This window comes from Manacus candei, unplaced genomic scaffold, assembly GCF_025592945.1.
Source record: "Manacus candei isolate 608988 ecotype Guabito, Panama unplaced genomic scaffold, ASM2559294v1 h1tg000062l, whole genome shotgun sequence".
Lineage (NCBI taxonomy): Eukaryota > Metazoa > Chordata > Aves > Passeriformes > Pipridae > Manacus > Manacus candei.
This window is the reverse complement of record NW_026138110.1, coordinates 3295920-3317232: the sequence shown is the minus strand read 5'-3', so window position 1 is coordinate 3317232 and position 21313 is coordinate 3295920. Positions and strand designations below refer to the sequence as shown.

The 21313-nt window shown below is 37.7% G+C and overlaps 1 long non-coding RNA gene across 1 annotated transcript in view; it reads right to left on the bottom strand.

Annotated features, from left to right (window-relative positions):
* The window catches only part of LOC127478762 (uncharacterized), a 237216-nt gene that overhangs the window by 64980 nt on the left and 150923 nt on the right, over positions 1 to 21313 (bottom strand). The window contains exon 4 of the long non-coding RNA XR_007907333.1: positions 3878 to 4082. This is a non-coding gene — a long non-coding RNA (uncharacterized LOC127478762). The remainder of the gene's footprint in view (positions 1 to 3877; positions 4083 to 21313) is intronic.

The window sequence follows — 21313 nt, the reverse complement described above, 5'->3', positions numbered from 1 at the left end:
AGGTGACCTTGCACAACACAGGCCAACATTTATAGGACAGATTTTCATTTTTTACTAGCTTTCTAAAATTTAAATCGGAATTAATTAAATGCTTTCATTGGAAAACACGTAAGTAGCTGATAAAGTACATCCCTAATACAGACTAATACATGGATACACAGAGTACATGGGGTTTACTTCTTTTCCCACACCTCCAGCAATATGTGCCCTCCATGTCTTCCCAGGACTGCCAGTGATCACTCACATGCTGCCTTTCTGGGAAAGCCAGAACAAGGAAAATAAGCACATCTTATAGCTGAGACTAGACACCTCACATCACAGATAATGCAGGGATTGCTGAAGATGTGATTTCTGTGCAATTAGAGTCATGTTGGTTCTGGAGGAGGAGGAATTTTTGATTCTAAAGTAGGTGAGTTTTAAGTCACTCAGCAATTTCTCTGAGGCAAAGGTACAATACATGGCTTTTATTTTTAAAAAAAGCACTAAGATTACTTACTGCTTGTCACATAACACTAAAACATGGTTTACATAGGTCATTTTAAAACCACTTTTTTCTTTGACTGGGCTGCACGGTGGTGGCAAGACCATGAATCGTATCTTGTGAGTGTATATTTGTTTTCTTCCAAGTGTGTAAAGGCATCAGATCAAATTTAAAAAAAAAAAAAAAAAAAAGAAAAAGAAAAACTCAACCAACCAAAAATAAAAAAATGAAATAAAATAAAATTAAAATAAAAAACAATATACCTTGTTCACTCAAAACCCCTTGCAAATGACTACAGTAAATTCTCTGGCACTTCAGCATGATTGACATGTGAGAGTCATGTTCTGGCACAAATATATCCTGATGAAGTTATCCTTTTAGTGGTCACAGAAGGTCATCTTTTATGTCTTTACTCCTTTGTAAATAAGGTCTTAGGTAATTCTCCTCCCACTCTCATGTCTACACATGATTTCATAGTTTAGTAACAATTTGGTGGCTTTCATTGTGTGGTGGCTTTATTTTTTTTTTCTTTTTTTGTTGACTGCCACCCCAGCTTTGCCAAAGTCTGTCTTGATCTGCAAGTGTGAAAGAAGGTCTTAGGCTGGGGCAGAATGTGCCCCATCATCTCTCCATGTCTGACCGAAGATGTGCAGAAAGAAAGGGATAAGGATTAGCAGATACAGCCTGTTGCTCTGCTCCCATTCAGAGCTCAGAGACAGCGGATCTGTGGCGGGCACTGATCACTGATTTTAGCACTACCAAGCCCATAATCCCCCCTTAGTGCTCTCCAGCAGAAGCAACACTTGAAAAGCTCATCTCTGTCTCACCCAGCAGAGGCCCTTTGGACAGGAGAGCTGCATGATCTTTCCTTTACCAGGAAAAAGGAATTTTGCTTTAATAAACACAAATAAACACAAATCAGGGTTCCCACAAAGTCTCTTATGTCTGCTCAGAAAAGTGAAATAAAGCAGGGGGAACTACACCTTTGCTGAACACCTAAAACAGTGTAGATAAGCATTTTTTAGCTCAAGTCTGTGTCATTCATTTGGCAAACAAAGCCTTCACGTATTACTTAAATTCCCAGAAAACTGTTCTGTATGCAACATCTCACTGCTTGAGTGTCTTTTTAACGGCCACTTGATCTTATCATAAATTAGGCCAATAAATACTCTACTATCTTGATAGTATTTCTTGTCTCTTCCTCATTTTGAAAATCAAATTTTTTGAAATGCCAAAAATCTCTAGAGGCATTTCTAACATTTCAGAAAATATGCTGAGGCTCTTGTCAGCATGGAAAACTGCCTGAATATCATCAATAAAACATGATTAAACATAATTTTCTCTGAATTATGTCATATTTTTCATTTTTTGAAGTACAAAAGATGTGTAGATGAAAACACTCAATTCTATAGATGACTTGAAAGTTCAGAATTGCCCTGGAGTCCTTCGTGTCAGCCAAAGCAGATGCTGTAATAAAATTACACATACAAATACTTTAGCAGGTTGTTCCTAAAACTAGAATCCTGTTTATTGGAAACTCCCTACCTTTGGCAATTCTCATCAGTTGCTATAATAAATAGTCCATTTTTTTCAGGTGCAGTGTTCGTTTAACAGAAGCTCTGGAAGTGTTTGTGAATTTTTTGCATTGTCTTCCAGCAGCCCCCAAACTAAACAGTACTCATAAATCCATCCTTTATGCTTGTTTAGTTATTAAATGTTTCTGTTGGATCTGTTTCAGAGACATTTGAACTTTTCAGATGGCTCTTTAGTAATTTGTAACAAGTCTTAAGTGAACTACATCCACTTTGTTAAGGGCTTTCAATTAGCTTTAAGCCCTCATGATACGACGGAATTGCAACCCTGAAAATCCCCAAAACATGACTTAAAACTACTGAACTTTTCTTATGCAACACATGAACACTTTCTGGCATTTTGGATGCCTTGACTCTGTCTTGATCTCGTTTAGAAACTGAATTATATAGATATATATATGTGTATATAGAATATGTATTACGCATTCTGTGTGTAGATCTTACAGATCATATGGCATACAGAATATACTATCATCACATACAACATGAAATATAATTAAAACATGTGTAGAAATACATGCTCTTAAACTGGAAAGGGGACAATTGTGGCATAAAAACTGCAAGGCAAGTGGCCAAGCACATTTGTGAAACTGTAATTTAAAATTAATTTAAAATATAGTTTTTCATTTTATTGGGCTTTAGTAGGTCATCTAGGTATTTAGACCTATTTGAAAAAGCAGCTGTGGGGTATTTTCGTGTTAAAATCTCTGTATGTCTATAATGTTTTCCTTCGTGCCATTATTTCTCACTGACAGGTAAGGGGAGGTTTTGACACTGTTAATATAACATAGGGTGTTAATCTTATAATCGCCCTGTCAGCACTTGGTGTCAGGGTGTTAATGGCCACCTTTCAGCCACTCAGCCTCGCCTGCCAATAAAAACAGTCCCGGCACCTCTCCAACCAGCAGCTCTGCAGCTACTCTGCTTTTCCCCCAAAGAATAAACAGAAAATTTCACTAGCCATGTGGCTGCAAAGATGCTCCTTTCTCCTTACTCATTTCCTTTTCCTAATGTACTTTAGGTGCTTTTTTTTTTTTATTTTAAAAGATACAAATTAATTTTCAAGTTTTAAATAAACATAACACCTTAGATAGGATAAAAGAAGAATTTTTTAACAGTGAGAAGCACAATTATTTGCCGTAGCTCTTTGCTCCTCAGTGTAACTCAAACACAAATGCTGTATTTCTGTAATTTCTCAATGGTTGCAACAAGTCTGTATTTTTCTCTCTGCACAGGAGAGGGGCTTTTCCAACTTCCTGGCAGAAGGAGTTGCACAATTCCAGATGACTTACTTTATGTGCCTAGAGGAACTTTATTACACAAATAACAAAGGGAGACAAAGAGAGGAAGAGGGAGAGAGCACACACTCAAAATAATAAACAAAGAATAATAAACATTCCTGCAGTTATCCGTAGGGATTCCAGATGCTGCTCCATCCCTCCACAAGCACTGCCTGCCTGTCCTTCAGACTTCTCTGAAAATCTCGCTCTCAGTCTGGTGGAACCCCAGGAGCTTTTGAGCACAGCGAGGCTGTGAGTAATCACCACATGTGCTCAGTTGCTCTCTGAGAGGCTGTTCTGCCACAACCCCAATCCATACAAAAAGAATTGATCTGTGATATTATGGAGCGTTTCAGGGTGAATTTCAAGCTCCTCCAAAGAGCTCATTGCCCTAAAGCTGTGGTCCTTGTGGCCTGATGTAGTCTGATGACGAATTTCCTCCCCCTCCCGCTTCCCACATGGCTTCTGCCATTGGCATTCAGGGTCTAAATCACAAATCCTACATTAAATAAGGGTTTAAATACCTTTCAGTAATGTGTGGGGAGGCCAGAGCTGTGACGAAACCCCAGAGTGAAGCCAGTTTGCTGCTCTTACTATCTTGTTGGGTTTGGATTTTTGCTGAAATGCTTATAGGTTTCCTCCAATCAAAGTGACATGGCTGATTGGCCGGGGCTGGTTCCAGCATCATGTGCTATCCATCTGGATTTTATATGCACTGCGTTTTCCCAGCTGAAAAGAAACAGACATACGACCCAGCTAATTAGAACTCAGTCCCAAAAAAAGTAACAGTTTGTTCCTAGAGAAAAATTCGTTTCTCATGTGGGATTTTAATGCAGACCAAAAAAAGTAGCAAAGCATAAACAATCGCCAGTTTCCATGTCATACCAAGCCAAAGATGCAGTCAAAATTATTTCTGTGTTAAAAAATGCCAGGATTTACTTAGTCTTTGCTTGCTATATTTTATAGTAAGCATGAATGCTGGGATTCCTATTATCTTGGATGCACAAAGATACTCATTATATCACTACATAAAGAATGGTGGGGGTTTTCCACATTCCTTCCATAGTATTTCACATGCTTTGCAGCAGCAAAATAAATGTGAAAGGTCAGACACCTAAAACAGATCAAATATTCTTTATCTTGTTACAATCAGGCATTAATATATATAATTTTTGGAAAGAAGATAGTGGAATTGGATTCTAAATGTAAGGGGATATTAGAAGATGTATCACTGGCTTCAAGAAAAGCCCAAGCAGTCAAGCATCCTCCTCAGAGGTCATCACCTCATCCAAGCCACAATGGCTACTGCCAGTCCATTTAACTATTTATTTGAGATTTTAATATTATCCAGCATATCATGTCTCAATTCTGCAAGATTACTCATTGCAGATATTCTAAATATTTGTGGAATTGCAGCTAAATCAAAGGAAAGGTTTAACTGGCACTTTTATATGTATTATATACTTCAAAATGCCTGCACTACCAGGGGGATATAGAATGAATTTGAAAGTGAGGGTCTATCAGTACTTAAAGTGACTTACTAGTTTATCCCATACTGTTTCCCTTTTTATTTTACCTCTTATCAGGGACTCATAAAAATACCTGTACTTGGCAGAAGAGAGGAACGTTACCATCTGCAACAAAACCAAAGTTTGTTCTGTAGTTTTTGTGGTCAGCAGTTTGGAGGGCGAACAGAGATTCAAATTTGCACATATGCAGAGACGTGTATGGAATTATGTACACGTCTAGAAATGTGAGGGAGAGGGGAAAGGAAGAGAAAGAACAGCCCTTCCACCTGCAAATCCCAGAGCAGCCTAAATTGGTCACTTCACCCAGGTCTGCCTGCCAGGCAATTTTCACATCCCAGTCATTAGCTGTGCAGGAATTTCAGAGTTTCACGTGTTGGGAAGTCTGAGCAGGTCACTATAGTTCAAAACAAAGAGGTCCAAGACTCCTATCCAAACAGCTGTGCTTCATATTTGAATTTTAGCCTTGTGGACTGTGAAAACCTCAGACCCCTTGATCCCCAAGGAAGTCTTGCATAAGCTTTGTTCTCAGTTAGTGGAGCACAGAGAAAGTAAAAGGTCCAGACTTCAGCTGACCTTGGAACAGTGAGAGTAAGTGGTCAAGTCCCTCTTATATATCTGTGTATATTTAACTCCTGTTAACAGTAATGGGACTAACATCTGCATGGTGAGGATCAGTAAAGTAAGCAAATTAGGAGAAGCCAAGAACAATCAAACTTTATTACATTTTAGAATTTTGCCAAAACAATAGCTATTCCAGAATTATTTTATAGGTTAAGCAAACCTCTCCATCTGCAGTGGGATTTCATCTTCCCAGTAGAACTTAGTTATTTACCAGCTTTTCGGTGGTTTAGCTTTGATAAGCAAAGCAAGTCTCCAAGAACTCTTACGCAAAAAGGAAGCAGCTGCTTGCAGAGATGAGACACAATGGTAAAGGAAACCTCCTGGGAACATTCTGACAAGCACAGTGCTTGCAGACTGCAGAGATGTGAGAAGGAGGGAACGCTCTTCAGTTTTGTGAGCTCTTCTGCTTGGTGGGAAAGTGGTTTTGGGAGAGTGGGAAAATCATATGAACTCGATTTGGTATTTCTGAGGACAGAAGTTCTTTATTGACAGCCTGGGTGGTGCTAACATCAATGTGTCCCTTTGCATTTCATTGCTGGCTTACAGAGAATACTTGGGAAGAGCCAAGTTCACCCTTCCTGTCTTTGAACCCTCTGTTGTCCCTCAACCTTTGGCTAGCAGTTACTTTTGAGGAATTTTTTGGAGATGCTGATATTTTGTCTGAGGCCACTAAAGCAATTTTCACAAACTACCACTGGATGCAGCACTCAGTTTTCAGTTGCCACCAGCCTGCCTTTGACCAAATTGGCTTCATGGGGGGCTGAAACTTTCAGTGTTAGCCTAGGGATTCATGCACAAGATGATTAATAGACAGTGCACAGCCAATTCCCTCATGGCTCTACAAAAACTGTAGCCAGACCTTCAACAGTCCATCAATAACATTTTGAGCCATCCAGTCTCCTCACTGTAATTCCCCAAAAAGATTGTGAACACCAGTGACGTGGGGGTCAGAGGGGAACTTGTGCCCTTGACTGAGTTACTGCTTTGAGACCTGTGGGCTTCGGGAGACTGACACGCAGGACCTTGTGGGATGGCAGAAGAAAGCTGTCTTCTGTTTCTCTGACAGAAAGGTGCTTGTAAGGAGCAGGGTATGCAACCCAATAAAGCCCTACAGCAACAAAAAATGAAAAGAAAACTGACCGTTTCTTAGAGACTGCATGGCTGGGCACATACTTCCAAAACCATATGAAGCCTGCCCCATTTACATATGAACTTAACACAGAAAAAGAACCCACCATAAAAGAGGAAAGAGAACAACTGTGTGATCTCAATAAAGCCAGTCAGTGCCTGCTGTATATCCAATGGTGTGGCAGAAGATTCAACAGGTATCTATGGCACCTCTGGGAAAATGGAAAGCCCGACAGTTACCCTTTGAAAAGACACTCCACGTGATTACTGGACACTTAATTTTCCCTGATTGTATCAATTTATCTGTTATTCAGACCTTAGGTGTGAAAGTGGATTACAGCTAGTTCTATTTCTATATCTAGTAAGGAAACGAATCAAAGCAAGTACCAGCACAAAGTGTATCCTGCATATTTCAGGCGAGCACTAGCTGGCCCTGCTTGTGACATAGCCTCCCTCTGGCAATCCATTTGGTAGAAAACATGTATAAAAATAAATTATTTGATTGAAAAAACCATGGTGGAGATGATTCATCCATCAAGGATGCTGAAACACCTCAAAGAAATAGCAGTTTGGTTGGCATATCTAGACATACACAGTCCTTGGTGATGTTTTTAAAGGCTTTTGAAATTAATTTGTTTCTTTAAGAAGAGAATATAGTCTTCTGAGATTATGACTTGGAGAAGGTGAAACTATTTCCAGGTTTGTCAAGCTCTGTAATAATGAAAAGATCAGTCATTCCCTCTTCTTCTGCTCTTCTTCCCACTCGTCTTCCTGACATCCTGACACTCTTCTGTTTTACTGGTTTGGTCATGCTTCTGAAACAAATGCTAACAAGGTAATACAATTTTCCAGGAATCTGGAATAATTTCTGCTGTTGGGTTTGTCCCCATAAACACTTTTTTGTGTGGAATTGATCATTTTAAGTCACGTTGTAGTTCTAATGCATGGTTGTGAGGCCGTTCATTCCAACATTAATAAATGGTTTTCCAAAAAGCATGTACATGTAGGGAAACAGAAATGTCATTATTTCTCCAGTGTCAATGAGAATGGAACCAAACACACCTGAATTTTTGTGAATTCTCATATTTAATCCATTCAATTTAATTACATGATCATACAGCTTTTAAAAAATACTCTCCTCTATCTCTGGCACTCTCCATCTGCTAATTCTTCTAAAATTGGCTTTTATGTGCTGAATAATCAGCCTTTTGTTTTCACTGCTTACATGCCATGTTATGAAAAATCTCTAAACACTTCTCACTAATTATTAAAATGCCACCATTGATTATAATGAAATATTTATTTAATTTATACCACCAACTTTTTTTCCACTTAATTCAAGATTGCTCAACACCTTAGTACAGTAGCTTCCTGGACAGTTAAATAATAGATTAAGCTTCATTTTGGAATAACAGGAAATATAGTTTTAAATTATTTAAATTGTTGGCTCTTCAGAGCAATGGATTTTCCCATTATGAGTTTGCTCAGTGTCTCAAACAATGTCATGAGCAATTTTGACCTGAACAACTACATGTTTTAAATAATAAAACACACACAGAGTGCAACATCACAGTAGTTTCTAAATCACACTTTCAAAGGCATTGATGCATCCTGAATTGTACCAATGATAAACTGGTATTTTGAAGAAGTCAAAAACTTTCTCCAGTGCAGAGAAGCTGGTCAGTGTGGAGAAAAGTGTGATCATGGAAAAACTGAATGCTTCTCCAGAGACACTTGGTAAATAAGTTCCTGCCTGGTTTTCTTCCTTCATTTACAAACAAGACTAGTTTCCAAATGCAGCTAAACTGAGATTACAGAGCTGCTTTTAGTTTGTGTGACTAACAGAGGGGAAATTATCTCTTACCACAAGTTTGAAAAGCATTGGAAAAATAATGATGGACCTATTATTCTAAAGGATACAAAAACTAGGCTGAGAAGAGTAGTCATTTCGGACTGACCACCAGCATGCACACTGGTATTTTCCTTTTCTGTTTACCATATTTATATAAATATTCATCAAGTGTTTATTTGTAAGACTTCAGCTGGCACTTCCTGCACATCCTAAAATTTCATCAGCTTCAGTGGGTGTATTCCAGGGTGCCAGCTCAGGCCTAAGGTCTTGAATTATGCATTGCATATTTCTTCCTATCTGAATGAAAGCCTGTTAGTCTACTTCCCCATCTAAGCATCAGGCCTCTGGTGAATATTTATATTGGAAGTCAAAATCCTCAATCAAAGGAGAGTTTCTAAAAGGATGAGGCTGCTTTGGAAATTCTGGTCTCGGTGACACAATGATCCAGAACTTCTCTGCAGTTTTGAAGCTCACATAACAAACATAACACAACGAGGTCTGAATCAAAGCAAGTAGCCAAAGTTAGTAGCAGTGTTTTCCTTCCCATAATTTCTGCCAGTCTCAGTGTTTATTACAAACTTTTACAAATTATATGTTAACATAAACCCAAGCTAAGTCCTTGTCTGGAATAAGCTCTTGTAGTACTAGCATGAAGTTGTCTAAAAATATATCTCGGAAAAAGAGTATTACTTGAAATAGAGTCATTTCAAGGGTAATTTACGTTGCTATGTCTTCAACACACAACTGAAAAATCTGTGATTGCTGACCAGATTAGGTTTCTGGCTATTCCTTAAACTGTTTATATTTTCTAAAACAGCCTTTGGAAATACTGTTAAAGATGGGATGAGGATTAAGTTTATTACTGTGCCTTATTTCTTGGTAGGAGATGGATAAGGCCATTATGATCATTTTATGGTATTTACAAATCCTGTGCCCACAACTGTGTCTCTAGTACCAGATGAATAGAAGACCAGTCCCAGACTCTGAAAGCAGGTACAGAGAGGAGCACTGAAAGCCAGACAGCTGTGGGCAGAGAGGTCCCTGCAGATGACAGGGAACTACCACACAGGTCTTGTTTCTACATGTTATTCTGCCTTCTAAAGGGCTTTTGAGAGGAAAGAACTAACAGCTTCAGAGGTCTTTGAGGCTGTTCCCTCATGTCAGATACTGCTGCATCACAGACCTTTTCATTGAAAGCAATGGAGGTTTTCCATCCAGCCTCTGCAGTTCTTGAGTGATTGTCAGTCTTCAAAAACTGGCATCATCTTCTGCTTTTAGATAAGTTTGTAGCATTTTTTAAATCTATGGTGTCATCAAATCCTGCCCCTTCCCCACTGGTGGTTTTCAGAGAAGGTACCATCAAAAAGAAAATGTTTATTGTGGAAATACTACTCTTATTCCTCTACCAGAGTTGATCATAGTGAGGCCTTTCGATTAAAGGTTTTCAAAACACTGAGTTGGAAACAACTTCCATATTTATTGTTACTTGAAAGTCTTCCTGCAGCATCTTCCCTGACCTTTCAGTCACCCTAACAAAAACCATGAGCATGTGAATGCAAAACGTGATATATCCCTGACAATTTCCATGCTCTGTCTCTCTTCACAGCTAAGACATTGAAGAAATTAAAAAAAATAAAACAAAGTAGTTGACATTTATTGAAGGGAAGAGGTTATGGAATTATGTCAAACAGAACACTGCAGCAGAATAAAGGCTGACAGTAAGTTTAACTCTTTCTGGAGTTTTATTGCTCATTGTAATTATTAACATCTTTAGTTGGAACAGCATTTGGATATCATTAAAATAACTGCAAATGTTTTTGGCCTCTCCTTAAGTATCTTTTTTAGACACTTTTTATTTTTTTGTCACTTAGCTCACTAATGCATCATATTTATCATAGAGTATCATGTTACATATATTAAACAGTTTAGCACATCCAGTGTCCCGTTCAGCTGGAAGTAAAACTGCACAGATTTATCACTAGATTGTAAATGACTCAGAATAAATGGTTGTGAACTGTATCTTCACTCACCAATGTATTCTCAATAACCAGACTCCGAGTTCATGCTATGAACCTGAACCTTCTGGAACTGAAGTCAGTCTCAGATGAAGCTTTGCCTTCATGTGGGTGCTTGGGTTGCAACATCCCCCTCAAAATTTTTACAGCCATGGAGCAACAAGAGGAGGAGACAGAGACTCAAACTGAAATGAAGTCTGCACCCTGAATAATCTAAAACAGTGGTTTATATTAATGTATTTTGCCACTGAAACAGGCTAGAAGCATTCACCAGGGTACACAGCATATCTAAACTTTTGAGAAAGTAACAACCAAGTTGAGAGATAGGAATGAGAAGCTGGGAGCAACACCTTCTTAAACTACTCTTCTAGAACCACATCTTACTGCAAGTTCACCAAGGCTCTTGCAATACTGGCTAATTACTTTTTCCAAAACCAAGAACTTCAGCCATCAGGGTTTTTTTTCATATCATTTTTCTAAAAGTCCTAATTCATCTTAAATTGATTTCATCTTTAATGCAGCCAAATAACTAAATTACTTCCTTTCGTAGAGTTTGCCAAATGGTCTTCCAAAGCACACAAAGACTCTCTGAATTATAGATAAGGCCACTTAGCAAACAATACATTTCAGCACATACTACAAATATGGTCCCAAAGGATCATTTTTGTTATTGAACAAACATAAAATTAATAAATTGCATCTTCATAGAAAAGTTTTGAAGATAACGACAAATGAGCAAAACAAAATGTTGACAAAAGACAGTATTTTTCCCCCTGTTTACATGGGGACAGGAATTCGAGGAAAGAACTTTTGCCTCTGCCCTATAGAATAACACCAGGAAATCTGTGTGGCATGATCTTTGTGATCTTTTCCAGTTTGTTCCTCCATGAATATTTCCTCCCATAGAAGGTAAGTGGCAGAAAGATCAGGTTGGAATAACTCTTTTAAGCATTCTCTGGGAAGGAGTGCTATTTGCTTTTAGGGGTTGGGTTTCTTGTTTTGTTTTGATTTTTTGAAGTTCAATGCATAAGTGAGAAGACCAAGCAGATTTAATGAGCAGTTTCTGTGCCCTCAGGGGAACACAGATCTGCATGACCTACTCACTGACTTCCAGGCTTTGTCAATAGGGCTGAAAAGTCATTGTTTTGTGATCATTGTCTTAAAAATGTTAAACTGAATGAAGTGAAGGTCTTCTGCCAGCTTGAACCTAAATCTGAAGAGTCCAACAGTTTGGGTCTGGAAGAAAATACATCTGCTTAGCATTTGGTTTTCCTGCTGGAAATATTGCAGATTCTTCCAGACATCCGTAGCCTGTCATAAACAGGGTGTGCCTCCAGCCACATGCTCGCAGAAACATTAAACTATTTACTCTGTCATGAAATAACAGGAGAGTGCTACCTCTCCATGTGATATGTGCTTGGTTGAGCAGCAATTCCTCACTCTGCTGGGTGGTTGCAGTTCAACTCACTGCAGGGATAGACAAAACAATCTCTGCCATTTCGCACATGTGGCTTTCTCTGTGCTTCCCTTAAGTATGCAGAGTAAAGCATTTTCCTAAGTTTACCTTTTTCCTTTTATTCATCTTAACAAAGCTTTTTGCCTCATGCAGTGGCATCTTCCATGACTTTTCAGAACTTACAAAAACAGCTCTATATTTTTTCTATATACTGAGACAGTTTACTTTGTGGTAAACATGAATAATGTTATACTTATAGGTTTCTGGCTGAATATTCTGTTTCCATATTTATGTGACTGTATTTGAATACTGATTGCACTGGTTTGCTTGATTGGCACAGTAATCCTGGCAGTTTATGACTATCAGGTACCAGACTCTCCTGCTGAAGCACTTTTCTGCGTAAGTATTTGTTGCACCTGGAGCAATTCTTTCCTTGGCCAAGGAATTTCTACATATCAAATTAATTGATCAATCACACTCTCCTCCCCATCCCTCAAAATATGCAATATATACTAAGTTTTAAAGTTCAGTAAAAAAAAACCCCGGAAGATGGATAAATGTGTTTTCAAGCTAAAGCAGAATGGCTTTTGAAAGCAGGTCCACAGGCGAATGCTTTAAATATTGGGCTGGGATTTCCTTTAGCCAATTTGGAGATGTTTAATTGAAAGAGCAGATTCACAGTGGAGAAACCCAAGTAGAGTCAAATGCCTTACTCAGGGATACAGCTGACATCTCGCTGCTTTTCTCTGGAAGAGCTCAGCCCGCTGCTCTCCAGTGACATTACTCTGAGCTGACTTAGCTCTTCCCCTCCATTCATTAAGGAAGAGATGTGCCTAATCTTGGAGCAAGAATTCCTGCTAGTTGGCAGGATGCCCTAAAGTTAGGTGTTGTGCTAGCCAGCATTGTGCTCTCTGCAGATTTAGCCTCAAATATTAACTGATTAAATAGTAGTTAATTAGAATTGGCTTACACTTAACATTCTTTAAGGTCATTTTAAGATATGAGGGTGCAGGTACGAATAACAACCAGCCCTATTCTGAAAAGAGGTGGTTTCCAGTGAAAACTCAATTAAGAATAGCCAATATGCTTAACATTTCTTAGCCTTTCCCCATGCTAACATTTTCTCAATAGCTACTATCCATGCCCAACACATTTTCTTCTTTTTGTGCAGTAAATGTTCTATATTTTTATTTATGTTTGCTCTGTCACACTAGCAAAAGAATACTGCTTTTTTTTTATATTCTTGCCAAAAATATATAATTTTAACAGAATAAAAATGTCTTATCAGTATATAGGACAAGAATCAAAATTTTATTTGAAAATGGTTTTATTTGAAATGGCTTAAAGTCTGTGAATATGTTTTAGATATGCAAATGTTTTTTTATGCATGACTTCATCATTTCCAGCTGAAAGCAACATTGTTATTGTGTGAAGGTTAAACACAAGCAATCAATGCCACACTTAAATTTCTCCAACTAACTTGGAAAATTCTTTACATCAGCATCACATTTGTAGTTCTATTTGTCTTTCACATGATGTATTTGAAAATTATTTTGACTTGTGAATAGCTTGAATTTTTCTGGAGCCTGAGTTTATCTTAAAATTCCTAGACTCTGATAATGTAATCAGGTGTATCCATCACAACCTTATCCACTTAAATAAAAAAAATTAGTTTACCAGTGTTCTTTGGAGTTTATCTTTCTTCTAATAAAGGATCTTTTGAGGGTGTAAAGACATTCAGTAGAGTCCCTTGAGACAGGCAGTAAAAGCCTGAACTCCAAATATTTACCCCTTTTACTTCTCTTCATATAAGAAAAAAATATCACAACGTGATGCTCTGCTTATGTCTGACTCGGATGGCAGAATTACCTTTCAGAAGCCAAATACCTTCTTGAAATATTTCTTGGCATTTTTTTGTCTGATCAGTAATTACATACGTTCTGATAACAGGAGGAAATGTTTTGTTTTGTCTGAAGATAGCTGAGGTCTCAAATTCTTACAGTTTCCATAATCATTTCCTTCCTGTACTCGACTCCTTTCCATTCCAAACCCAATTTTTTAGCAATGAAAGAACATGTCAAACTTCTGGACAAACCCCACATGACTGTATATGGCATAATCTTATGAATGGAACAGAATGACAAGTATTTAGTCAGTCATTGAAACATTGATTGTGTAAAGCAAAATGTGAGACTTGCAGCTTTTTTTAATGCTTCATAAACAACCCAGCTAAAAAACAACTCAGCACATAAAAATTTCTTGCAGATTATGCTTTTTTTTTTTTAATTATAATAATTCAGACCGTAAAGGATTTTTTTCCAACATTAGAGACAAGGGATATAATATACAGTCTAACATTTAGTATAGATAATTATGAGCATTTTACATTCTTTTTCCTGCTCTTTTCCTAGAATGTTATGAAAGTTTAGGGCTGTCACTTAGTGTATAACTTAGGCTACTAAATAAGTATTTTGTTTTCCATTAATGCCAAGCCCCTGAAGGTTCTTAGTGTACTTCTGAGCATCAGCTTTCTCTGACAGCTCATCTGTGCCTCTCTTTTCCAGGAATGTAACTTTTCAAGCATTCGTGTTTTCATATCTTCACTTTAATCTCCTGTGCTTTAGTTGTAAAAATACAACAATATTGCCATTTCCACCAAACACTTCGGGAGTCATAGGCAAAGAAAATACGAGTGGAAAGGATGAATCACCAACTGGTGATCTTTCTTTTTCCACTTTCTGGCAAGAAATCCTCTTACTCAAACTGAGAAAGTGGATGCTTACACAAGAGGTTTTCTGAGCAGACTTCTTAAAAACACTACCATTTGCCAAATGTGTCAAAAATCACTTAATGTTCATCTGATTTCCACTGCATTTTTTTTCTAGAGGGCTTACCAAAAAAATCCCCAAACCACCAAATAAAAAAACACCAAATAAAAAAAACACCAAATAAAAAAACATGAAATAACCTTTTTTTTTTTTGTTTTCAGTGGGGTTGAGGGTCAGAAGTTTCAGGGATTTTCCCAACATTTGGAAAGAAGGCAAACAGGTTGACACTTAAGAAGGCTGGTAATAAGGGTGGGATTTCAGAAGCAATCAATACTGGCCTAACTTTGTGGGTGTCAACAGCAAAAAGATTATTGACTGATGGCAAAAGAATCATGGTCCTTTCTGGAAATCTCTGATTTTTTACTCACATGCCATGACTTTTTTTCTTTCAGTCTTGAGGGATATGACCTGGTCCCCTTAGCCACTCCAACACACTCCTCTTATGGCAACAGCAGGCCCTCAGATGAGTTTAACAGAGTGGTTTTCTGACCACAAAATACAGGTGTTTAAATAACATCCTTAGATTAATCCTTAGCACAATTAGGTTCTTGTATTCCTGGATATTGTTGATAAGCACAATGGACACGGGTCCATTTATCAAATTCCTGGCCTTTGGGGAAGGTGGCACAGCTTTAAACTGTCAGATTCTTTAGTCAGAGAATAAAGCTGGCATAAATATCTACCTGTTTTCTCCTCTGTGCTACAACACGTGAACGAGCAGCAAAGATGTAGCCTTTCACTTCAGAGCAACTGGGATGGACAGCACTGCAGTCAGTAGGTTATAAGCAAAACTGCCTGCCTGGAATAACACCAGAGTGTCACTACAATAAAATATTGATTCACTCCCACTGTCTCCTTATCCTTCCTTCCTTTCCAGGCCATGCCTACAAGTAACAAATTGATGGGATTTCAGAAAAAAGAATAACACTCACATTTTTAGAGAAGATAAAGTGTAGTAGACAAAATGCTTTATGGATGTTGACCTTAGTGAACAATCTAGAAATTCAACAAGGGATGTTATCTGCAGCTGCTGCAAAAATGTATTAAGAAAAAGGCTCACATTTTGCTGAGGCACATCTGTTATGCAAAATATAGAATTTATGTAAATATTGCAATGCAATATCAAGCCAGGCATATATTAAAAGTTAAGGACAGCATGAAAGTTTAAAAGTTTCCATTCCAGACTTTGGAAACCATTCTTCTAAATATCTACCCCAGATGCAAGTTTATCTCAAGAGTATCCATAATAACACAAGGTGTGAGCACATTTTCTGAACAAAATTCTCAATTTGTTTTGGAGGAAAGAAAGAATTTAATTAAAAAAACATGTACACCATTGCTATTCATAAACTTGTCCAAGCAAAACAAGTCATAAATCAATTTGGTTTTATTTATTAACTCTTGCAACGTGTGGTAAACACATATAAAAAAATCTTGTGAACAGAAACATTATAGCTAGAGATGAATGAAATTTCTTGATGAATACAAAACTAATTAGGAAATGAAATCTTGGACATACTAAAACCCTTTGGAAACTCTGGTCAGCTTTGATCAGCTTTGATCAGAGCGAGTAGCTTTGTTCCCAAAATGGGTAAGTGAACTGCTTTTATTTATTTGCCTATTTGCACTTCAAAGCAAAGTTTTGATATCTTAAGCCAGCATTACCATTTTGAAATAGAATTTCAATTTTCAAAAGGGAAGATCTCTTGAAACTGAACAGAAATTCGGTCCTCTTGAACATACAAAGGCAAAAAAAAAGCATTTCACTTTACCCCAAAGGAAATATGTGTGGTGTTTACAACATAATGAAAGCTTTTAATTATTTTAAGGGTTTTTTAAATTCAATGCCCAAATCACCTAGCTGTCCTGGCCTCCTTACATCCACACACACACCCATGCCCCAAAACCAGGGACTTCTCTTCCTTCTAGCTTGACCCCTCCTGATCTTCACACATCACATCACACAAACACATCCTTATCCATGCTTCTCTAACTGTTGTTCTCTCCAGGAGCACTCATAGGATTCAACACTTATATCACTAAACAAACAGTGCAATTATTCAACAACTTCCACACACACACGTCTTTCTCCTTCACTTACACTTTTTGGCTCCTAAACATGTTTGGATATTATCTTGACTCCTGTATAACTTAGGAAAAGAAATTTATCCCGTGTAAAAAATCCATTTAGTGCAAATCATCCTAGCGAATCTCCACGGATGCAATACGGAGATATTTTATGATTTATTTTTTTTTTTATGATTCATTATCTTGAGTTGGAAAAAATGAAATTTCCGTACCAGCTGGGTCAGTGTTTTGAACATCTGGATGACAATATACAGAAAATTAAATCACTAAGAACTTTTATCTAGGTAGTATATAAAGCTAGGCATTCACCTGCAATAAATAGCACATTTTATTTCCCATTTTCCATTTTCTTTCCTATTTGACAATCACTTTAAAAATTTCAGCTGATAGTGTTCTTGCAATTATTAAGCACTCCATAATAAAAAATGTAATTCTGGCAAGAATATGTGATAATGATATTTAATAATTTAATTGTGTTCTTATTTTAAATGCAAACAGGTCTTCATGTTAAGCATAGACCATTTGACAAACTTCCATAATAAATGCATCAGTTATATCACAATGCCCTTTGGAAAACTGCCAAGCAGTGATGCATTCAGGACCCGAAAATTAAAAAGTCAGCTAATTCAGAATATGTGACTGCACAATAAATCTTCTCTGTGTGACATTAGGACCTCTCTAACTCAAAGAGACTTTAGAATCAAGTTCTTTACATTCAAGAGTCCATGCACCTCTCCTTTGGAGAGAGATGCTTTTTAGTCCTTCCAATTTGTTAATGTATGCAACTACAGAAATTAATTAAAACATGTACAGAATTTTTTTAAATTATGAATTAGATAAGGGGAAGGTGTTAATATTTAGCTGGGATTTAATTGCAATGGTTTCTTAAGCAATTATATCTCATTAGGAAACCTGTAATTTCTATCAGGTAAGGTAAATTTAGAAAGTATAGAAACTGGCTTGATTTTTATTAAAGACAAAGAATGGAATGCTATTATTTTCTTCTGAAAGCATGCTCTTCATCTCTGAAAAGGACTTTTTCAAAATCAAGGCCCTTTAGTTAATGTTTAATGCTGGAAGATGATCACACGTCAAAATGAGCATAGCAAAAATGTCAATTTTTTAATTTAAATAAAGCTCATAACCAACTAATTCTCAAACAACATCTGCATGTTAACAGTGCACCGGTAATAGGATATGGACAGTTCACCATCAAAAACAGTCCTTGAACCCAACACTGTGCAATGTATTAAGCAATGTAACTATGCTGGAAAGAACAGATAAAAAAACAAGGAGTGATGAGATTTTTGAGTGTGGTAGAATATAGAATATTATTGCATTTGTGAAGTACAGGAAAATGGAAAGGGGGGAGGGGGGAAAAAAAGAGAAAATAACCTGAGTCCTGTTACAGTCAAGCAAATATGAGAAAAAGGAAAATGCATTGGAAAACCTTCAGCTGCAGAAAAGTGCCGTGTCTCCGTGGGACTTCCGTGAATGTTCTTTTGTTTTACATTCTTAGGTATGACAAATGAATTCTTAGGAGACTTGGGAAGAAAAAGCATTCAGATACTAATGACAGAGATCGAGAGTGCAAAAGAGAGCTCAAGAATACAAGACCCACTGAGGGAGAGTGAGACATCTAAAAAATGAACCAGCTGCCACACAAAGAGGTATTCAGAGCACTGCGAGCTTCAACATCACGTTGGGACCAAAGAGATAAGAAAAGCAGCTCTATATTACTCAATGGGCACTCACAAGTCTCTCTTCCTATGTTAAATTCTCAGCCATCTGGAGTCTGAGCACCACTCGTGCATAGCTGAACACTAAAATGAAGCCCAGGGCCAATCTCCTGGCAGGACAGAAGCAAGGAATGCCAAGCCAGTTTGGGAGCAGTGTGCAGGAGAAACCTGCAACTGAGGGTTACCTCATGTTATGAATAGCTCAAGGAAAATTTGGGGGCTCTGGAAGGAACAGCTAAGCAATGTGGCTGGGAGGAGGACTGGGGGTTTTGTGCTGTTCTTGGCTTGAGGGTCACAAAGATGTGTCGTAAGAAGCGAGCTGAGAATCTGGCACATCACTGAAAGTAACGTGAGTGGCTGAATGGGCTTTAGTCCACAAGTAAAAAGTACTAAGGTGACAAAACTGGTACTGGTGAGATCTCTCAGAAATGAGCAGTCTGTCATCATCATCACTAAGTGTTGTTTCCATAAACATCTCACAACAGGCTCCTTCCGAGCCTGTCTCTGCATTTTCCACTCGCCACTGTCTCCGAACACGGAAGCCTGTGGATGCAGATCTCACTATTCTCATGTGCACGTGACCAGCCAACTGCTTATACGAGGGCTTTGCTCAGACATGTTAAAGACCTGCACACATTTTTCCAAGTGTACAATGCACAGCCCTTCACACCGAGTAGTTTAGCATGTCTCCTCTCACCCTCCTCCCCCACACCTCAGCCCTACATGAAAGCAAAGGCAGCGCTCGGAACTAAGCTCACTAAAAATGATTTGGTTCACTGCTACACTTCAAGCATATGTAAAAAAACCACGCAGCTGCCTTGTGACAGCAACATAGCATGTCCCAGAGTTAGTTTTAGTGTATTTACTCTTCCAGAGCACCATGTCTCTTAGTAAACGGGCAACATATGATGCAGTTCTGGTCTCATCACAACATGTGTAACATCTGGGAGAGCTGCCACTTGTGAAGCCAACCAGTGCTCTGCTGACAGACAAAGTGAGCATTATACTGAAATGCCATTCCTCAGCTGTTTGCAGAATTAATTTCCCTGTAGAATTTTCTAATTAGTTGGCTCTTTCCAGCCCGTTCCCCACAGAGGAAGCAGAAAGGAAGCAAAAGGCTAGCACCTGCTCCTAAAGCTCTGGCTGGGGAAAAAAAAATAATTAAATTTAAGGATGACATATACAGTAAGTATTTAGGCAGTAGGAAGACTTCTATCCATGCAGCTGTGGGGATGAAGTAACTCTGTTTGAAAGCTTAATGGAGATTCTTCTGTGGGGAAGAATTTCCAGTGGCTCACATTCCAGACAGTTAACCACATTACCGAAGGGAAGAAAAAGGGATTTGTTCAAGCATTAAGAACTGCCTTAAAAAAAAAAAAAAAAAAAAAAAAGGAAAAAAAGAAAGAAAGAAAACAAAAAAAAGGGGGGAAAGAAAATTCTCCCAATCTGTAGAAAAGACAGACAGATGAATCCAGATCTGAGGATGATTCGACATGTAGCTCACTCAATCACTTATGGGTTATTTTCAATCATTCTGTTTTTCTATGACTTTCAATTAAAAACTATTATTATGTTGGAATGAAGTGTATGATATTATCTTAGAAGCAACAACTTAACACAACAGAATCTGTTCCTTACTGGAGTGAGTCATTGGAACAAAAGAAATAACATGGTTCTTACTTTGAATTTACCTGCAGTGGGTCATCGTAAGGAAAAAAAACATGAGAGGTATTTAATGAAAAATAAAAACAAGAACAAAACAGTCCAATAAAGGCAGCTTGCATTTCTCACTACACAGGCACTTTGCCAAAACAATTTTTAAATACTGAATATAAAGGAAGATGATAGTCTACTAAAGTTAGAATGCATGAGGGAAAAAAGCTTTCTTATGGAAATTAGGATAAGCCTTACTCACTTCAATAAACAGTTTTCATTGCCTGTCCACAGTGGCCTTACAAAATGGTGGACCTTACAAAGAACTAAGGTTCTAGAATAAGATCACAGATATAATGTGTCTAAATTCATTTGGTGTGTGTTTTGACCAGCACAACATGCAATTTAGGCCCCGAGATGAGCAAGAGTTATCCATTAATAAGGCAGATGGTGGTTTATTTGTACAGCATTGTCTAATTTTTGTGTAATTCCAAAGCTTCTTGAAAGTTGTTTTTTTAATAGATTCAACATACGTGTCTCAGTGTATGTATATATTTGGAGTAGTGGTATGATTGAAAGACTTTTTATCTAATAATGTATTAATTTCATAGACTCAAGACACAGTGTTACATTTTTATAAACTCATTGTTTTCCAGAACAATTCTAGATAAACAAATGCAACAGGAAGTATAGGTAGGAGGAAAGGTTCTCTTAAAACTAGAGTTAAAAAAATAGAGATAGTGTTGCCTGCCTGGGCCAAATGCCCAGACCTTGTTCCCCACTCAAAGACAATTTGGAAAAAGTAGTGAAAAAGCAAGTGGAGATGTAAGGCAAGGCTACTCCTGCTTTTCACTGGCAATGCTTGGTACTATTTGCTGGCATTCTGGTAGTCTGTGGAAAATCTGTGTATGAATGAGTGGCATTTACACTTGTCATATGAGGTGGCAGTGACATGGTAATTTCAAATGTCTACAATTATTTCAAGTGGACTTCCCCCCAAAGCCTACATTGGAGAGGATAATTTCAAACTTCAGAAAACCAAAGTAAACAA